We start from the raw sequence: 6,276 nt of genomic DNA, 5'->3' as shown, positions 1-6,276 counted from the left end.
TCATGTTTAACTGCTAATTGCTATATTTGATGTATCTACTTTGATTGTGTTTGAACCTCCTTACTTGTATTTGTGACTGAAATTTGTTGGATTGTGGTGGATTGGATTTGATTGAGTTGTTTGGGTCTGAGGCCGTGTTTGATTATGTGATGGGTTTGAGGTTGTGGCTGGTATGTATTTGAGGTCTAGTTCTATATGAAAAATCAAATTGGTTTAGCATAGACTTAATAAACCTATGCTTGGAACATGTTGGTTATTCATACTGTCTAGGAAAAATTTTAAAATTTTACAAGAAAGGAAAAAGGTTTTGGATTTGGAGGAGTTAACCAAGTTCTCTTTAAAATGGATTTTTAGATTTTTGAAAGTGAACCTTTGACTTTTGAAAAGGCACATAAGATGAACAATGATCACTATATTTTAAAAATAGTTTTATTTTACGTATCTTATTATAGCATTTCTGTAACCCCATAGTGAGAACTAGCGAAGACGATATTCTCATTCCCCTAAAGGTCTTTTCTTTTTCAGGTTATGGACGACAAAGTTTAGAAGAGCTTATTTATTTTCTGTTTAGACGATATTTTTGTATTGTTTTAGTATTTATGTTTTCCTTGCCTTTAACTTTGCAAGTTCTATAAGAGGGATAGGATTTTGATATGAAATGCTTGTAAAGTAATAATATGTATATATATGTATTCTTGTAAGTATTGTATTTTGTATTATAAGTATGAATTTATGTTTGGAAAAATACGGCGTAAGTTTTAAACAGTCTCATATTTTAGTATTAACTATTTTAAGCTTTGTCGTAATACCCGAGCTATCAGAGCGGTGCAGCCAAAAAGCATGATATTTTGATAGTTAGGGTGTTACACATTTTGAACAGCTTGCTGCCCAATCGTGACAGTTCTGACTCTTGCCCCGCATTCCTAGCCATAAACTTTCTCGATGCATTACTAATATGCTTGTTGTTTAAAAATAATATTTTTTTATATATATAAAAATATAATTAGATATTACCATAAAAAAAATTTATATTGATAGTTATAAAATTACACTATCACAATGATAAATCTCTAAATTTAATCAAGGACCTTATTATATTAACATTTTAATATAATAATAATAACAAATTAATTGACACATGATTGATTGGATTGTAGTCATACTCCTTATTCCCAACAATGTGATATTAGTTATTGATATACATATGAAAAATATGATTCATTTAGTATTTATCTATTTATCTTCGATTAATATTGTTATAACAAGCAAGGATATATGTGACTTTATGAGAACGATATAACTTAGACTTTGGTTATATGAGAATTTACTAAGTGGCTGAAATAGTTTCACGTCACGAACCAATGAATCCTAGCAATAGAGATGATGAAAAATCAGCCAAAATGGGTATTCGCAGGAATTACTCGCGATTTGAGACTAGATGTGTAAAACCCTCACTATCATAAGTCACGCTTCCGGCTACACCACTCTGATAGCAAGAAGTATTACGACTAACTTTATATACTTAATATTAAAATAGAAGCCTGTGACTCGACACTGTATCGCTGATTTCTTTGAAAACCGAAAATAAATACTTTATCTTAAGAAAAATACAAGCAGACATAGATTCATATACAAGACTCCTTACATAATATCTTATAATATAATATACATACAAAACATACAACTCTTATCCCTTTTACATACTTGTAATAACAAAGACGAGGAAAGAGAATAATCTAATTAATACAACAACATATAAACCAAACGCAGTATAACTCTTCTTAATGCTTTTTCATCCGGTTCTTGAAAAGGTAAAGCTATAGGGGGTGAGAACCTCACCATACGGTCTCACCACGGAGTTTTAAAGTTGTCATACGAAGATATTTAATAAGAAAACTATTTTCAAACTTAGTGATTATCATTGCCTTATGAATCTTTTAAAAACCAATAGGTAATCGTTCAAAACCTTTTCAAAGAAACAATGTTTAATCTTTCAGAAATCCGAAACCTTTCCTTTCTTATAAGAAAATCTCAATCAGAAACCAACCACGCAATCAAACAACACAATCATTAATTCAACACCAAAATTTATTTTCAAATGTAGCACACCAGGACAAACACAGGCAAGGCAGACAAGGAAAGCACAAGTTTAGGTAGCAGTTACAGCAAATAGTTCAAGTAACAGTTAAGAACAGTTTAGCAATTAGGCAAACTAAAACAAGTTCAAACCTAAGCAAAGCATACAAATGCATATGATGCATGCCTGTCCTATGGTTGATGAGGCTCATCTGTCGGTTATCCAGCCAACCCGACAAGTCTGAATTGAACTTAGACTATCCCCCGACGTGCATCCCTAAGAGTCTATGCATAGCTTTTTCTCAAATAATCAATATTGCTCAATAGGGGTTACATTCTTGGGAATTTATATAGTGCCCGGTCACACTTACATCGTAAGGTCAACAGAGTATCGAGTTTTTAACTTGGTACACGTGGTGGCAAGCCATGGTACTTTATCCAGAGAACCTCGTATCTCAAATAATTCAAATTCATAAGCCATGTGAATAATTCAAAGTTCATGTCTCAACATTTTCAACATCATAATCATTCATCAATCCAAATCTTATTTCCAAATTCATTCAAAAACCATATTTCAAAGAAAATCCTCATCATCCTTCTTTTCATTCCATCCATTAACAATCCCAATTTAAAAAATAATTCTTTCTTTGATAAATAAATCAATCTTAAAACATATAATGTTTAAAAACAAGTCTTTTTAATTAATTACTTCGAATAAAACTTCCAATTTTATAAAAATTTTAGCAGCATCTCCTCTAAAACTCGGACTCTGCCACCCTTTTCGGGTCCCATCCAAACATTTCTCAAACCTTTTTCTCAACCATTTCCAAATCTCATTCATTTTCCAAAATTCAACAAGTTTCAATATCAAATTATTTTCAAAGCAAATTAGTGCCAATAATAAATCTCTTTTTAAAATCAAACCAGCTCAAATACTAAATCATTTATAAAGTCAGACTAACTCAAAATTAAACCATTTCCAAAATTAATTCAGTTTCATATTCCAAATCATTTCCAAAGCCGATTCGTTTACATTATCAAAAATAGCTTCAAAACCAAGAAAGTCATTTTTCATAATAATCAACTAAATAACCTTTCAAATTAATTTCTTTTCAGCAATCACAAACTACTCAAGCAATCAAGCAATCAGTCATTCAGTCCAGCAAACAACCACATTTATAAGACAATCATAATCACAGGCATATGTTTCTCACATTAATATCTATTTATAACAACTCTATAATGTAAAATAGATTTTAAGAAAAACTCCTACCTCGATGTCTCAATCGCAGAATTTAACTCAATAATCCCCTTTATCCCAAATTCATGGCAGTAGCAGCGATCTTAGCAGCTCCATTATCAATTATGACTTTGCAATAGATAAATCGACAGTGGCTAAAATGGAAACATATTTCTGTAATTGGAGTAAGGGTGGCACAAGAAAACCAAATAGCAGTAGGATAAAGGCAGAAACATTATAAATTTCAGAATTAAAGGAGTTGAAATCAAAATAGGAAGAATAGTGCTACCGGAGACAACAACATTCAGTAGTTCCAAACAAGGGCGGCAGCGCCGAGTGACTCCGGTAAATTAAACGAATCAGAACTAGCTGCGTAAATAAAATGGCACAAAGAAGAATCAAAGCAATCTTACCCATGAACTTACCAAGATGAAAAGTAGTGGCTACAATGTCTCTCACTACAATCAATCAGCAGCAAGGACACAACCGGGTTCATCACCCAAAAACGGCAATAACTGCAAGCTCCGGAACACCGATAGTAACAGCAACAGCAGCGGAGGTATCCATCGCCACCTTCTTCCTTTTTTTGCTCGGACTCCTCCCTGCAGCGAACCCAACAGCAACAACAACTCTCACGATAAAGGTAAACTTAACGGATGAAGAAGCTGAAGCAGGGTTAGGGCTTATTACCAATAGATACAGGCTTGAAAGGCGGTTTCCAGCGCCAGCAGCAGCGACGAGGAGTTCTGGCAACGCGGCGGCAACAGCAGCTCCGCGACAGTTTCCTTCGCGCGCGTTCCCCTGTTCGCAACTCAAACGGCGGCGGATCTGAAGATGATAACACGCGGTGGTTGCAGCGGCGTTCAGGCTCCAGCGACGGCGTGGATGGACCCTCGACGACGACAAGCACAGACGACGGCGAGGCTCGAGGCGGCAGCGGTGACTTCGCACAGCACGGCGGCGTGGCGGTGGTGCGACGTCAACAACAGAACACAGCTCCTCTCCCTTATCGCGTTCTGTTCGATGGCGCTCTCTCTCCCTCTTCCCTTCGGCGGCGACGACGAGAAGCACGGCAGCTGGGTGAGGCGGCGGCAGCGCCAGTCACGGTCTCCCTCTCCCTTCAGATCTCTCTCTTCCCTGTTCCTCCTCCTCTGCAGATCTATTTCCCTCCTCCCCTTTTCTCACCCTCTCCGTTCTTCCCTTTCTTTCTTTCCTTTCTTTTCTTTATTTCTTTCTTTGATTTTCCCAAGCTGCTGAGTAATGGATTTTGGGAAAGGAAGGTTACTGGCGGCGGGTAGTATCAAGTTAGGGTTTTGTTTTTAATTTAATCAAATTAGGATATAGAATATTAATTTGAAATCTAATTTGATCTTTAAAATTATTTTAAAAATATTATTTGTGGTATAAAAATACTAATTGATTTTTAATAAATTACCCTAATTGAAAATTCATGGTAATATAATTATTTTTCTTTATCTTTAACTTAAAGTATTAAATGATATAATCTTCACGCCAATATAAAATTACTGATTTATTTTAATTTATATATACATAAATCTATTTCTTGAATTTAGTAACCCTAATTCATTTCTCCAATTCAAATAATTCAAAGGCAAATCTCCATAAATATTGCTATCAATGAGAAATTATTCTACTTTAAAGACAAATACAATTTGTTTATGAATTTTTTAACTTGGCAGGTTGAGGACTAATCCATCACGTATTGATGCTCTATTTATTAAGGGTCTGTTACTAGTTAATAAATTCTTACACACACAAGACAGAATTTAAATTCTAAATACTTGTTTAAGTGGACGAGTGAGATAATCATTCAACCAACTTAAATTAATTAAAACAAATATTAATTTTTTTAAATATTTTAAATTGTAAAATATTTATAACAATAATTATTATATATATTTTTATTTAATTTTTATAATAATAATAATAATAATAATAATAATAATAATAATAATAATAATAAATATTGAATATTGTGGGAAGCTATCTAATTAATAAATATTGAACTAGAGTAAAATGTTTTATATAATTTGTGGGTTTGAGGAGATGAAGAAATGAGATTTTTAGAATTTTCAATAGCAAAATAAATTCAAAATAAAATATCTAGTTTATTCACACTTATTTGTCAAACGAAATAATGAAAAACATGATATAACCTTCTAAAAATTGGAGGCAAAATTATGCTGGCCCATTATACGAAAGCCTAGCCACTAATCCGATGCCATTGTTCTACTAGACTACTAGTCATAGATGAGCCAACAGAGGACAAAATAAAAATTATCATTTTTTTAATTTGGATCCACATAATCACGCGAACGATTTCTCTAGATATTAGAACCATCAATATATTTAATTAAATATATCAACCTTTTAGATTTTTTATATACCAGTATACTAATTAAGTACATTGATATATGTGAAAAGCTTCCGATAGTATATTACCCATACTTAGTCGCTACTCGCTACACTATACAAATTTTGCACATATAGATATTTTTCTTTTTGTTTTTGACATACATGCATATTTAATCTTGTATAAAAGGATAAATCAAGTAGTAATAACTGGCCCGGCCCATAATCACATAAGACCAACCCATGAAAATAATCACCATCACGAGTGTTTGATGACCATTGATAATTATCAATAACAGCTGTTCATAACAGAAATAGTCATAAATATCATTCTTTCTAAACCCCTCCCAAAAAACCTTGTCATTATCTTATTATTATAGCTAGGAAGAACGTAACTAATTATAATTCTCCACAATCCTCCCATAAAATAAGAATTTCTTGCTAGGGTGTGTAATCTAATAACATAAAACATTCTTACAATTTTTATATGCAACTTGATTAAGAAAAAGAATAAAAATAATTAACAGTAATCAACATCATTTATTATCAAAGAAAAAGATATTTTTTAGATTATTTTTTATTAGCAA

At 32.7% G+C, this 6,276-nt stretch overlaps 2 long non-coding RNA genes across 2 annotated transcripts; one reads left to right on the top strand and one right to left on the bottom strand.

The window, feature by feature from the left end:
* Positions 2,930–3,874, top strand: LOC110271235. Its single transcript, XR_002361722.1, has 2 exons — positions 2,930–3,652; positions 3,746–3,874. It is a non-coding gene; the product is annotated as an uncharacterized LOC110271235 (long non-coding RNA).
* On the bottom strand, positions 3,509–4,629 carry LOC107639828. The gene is made up of 2 exons (XR_002361721.1): positions 4,007–4,629; positions 3,509–3,918 (listed from the first exon to the last, which is right to left on the bottom strand). It is a non-coding gene; the product is annotated as an uncharacterized LOC107639828 (long non-coding RNA).

Source organism: Arachis ipaensis, chromosome B04 (genome assembly GCF_000816755.2).
Source record: "Arachis ipaensis cultivar K30076 chromosome B04, Araip1.1, whole genome shotgun sequence".
NCBI classification, from domain to species: domain Eukaryota; kingdom Viridiplantae; phylum Streptophyta; class Magnoliopsida; order Fabales; family Fabaceae; genus Arachis; species Arachis ipaensis.
The sequence above is the reverse complement of the archived record's forward strand: the minus strand, read 5'-3'. Positions and strand labels throughout refer to the sequence as shown.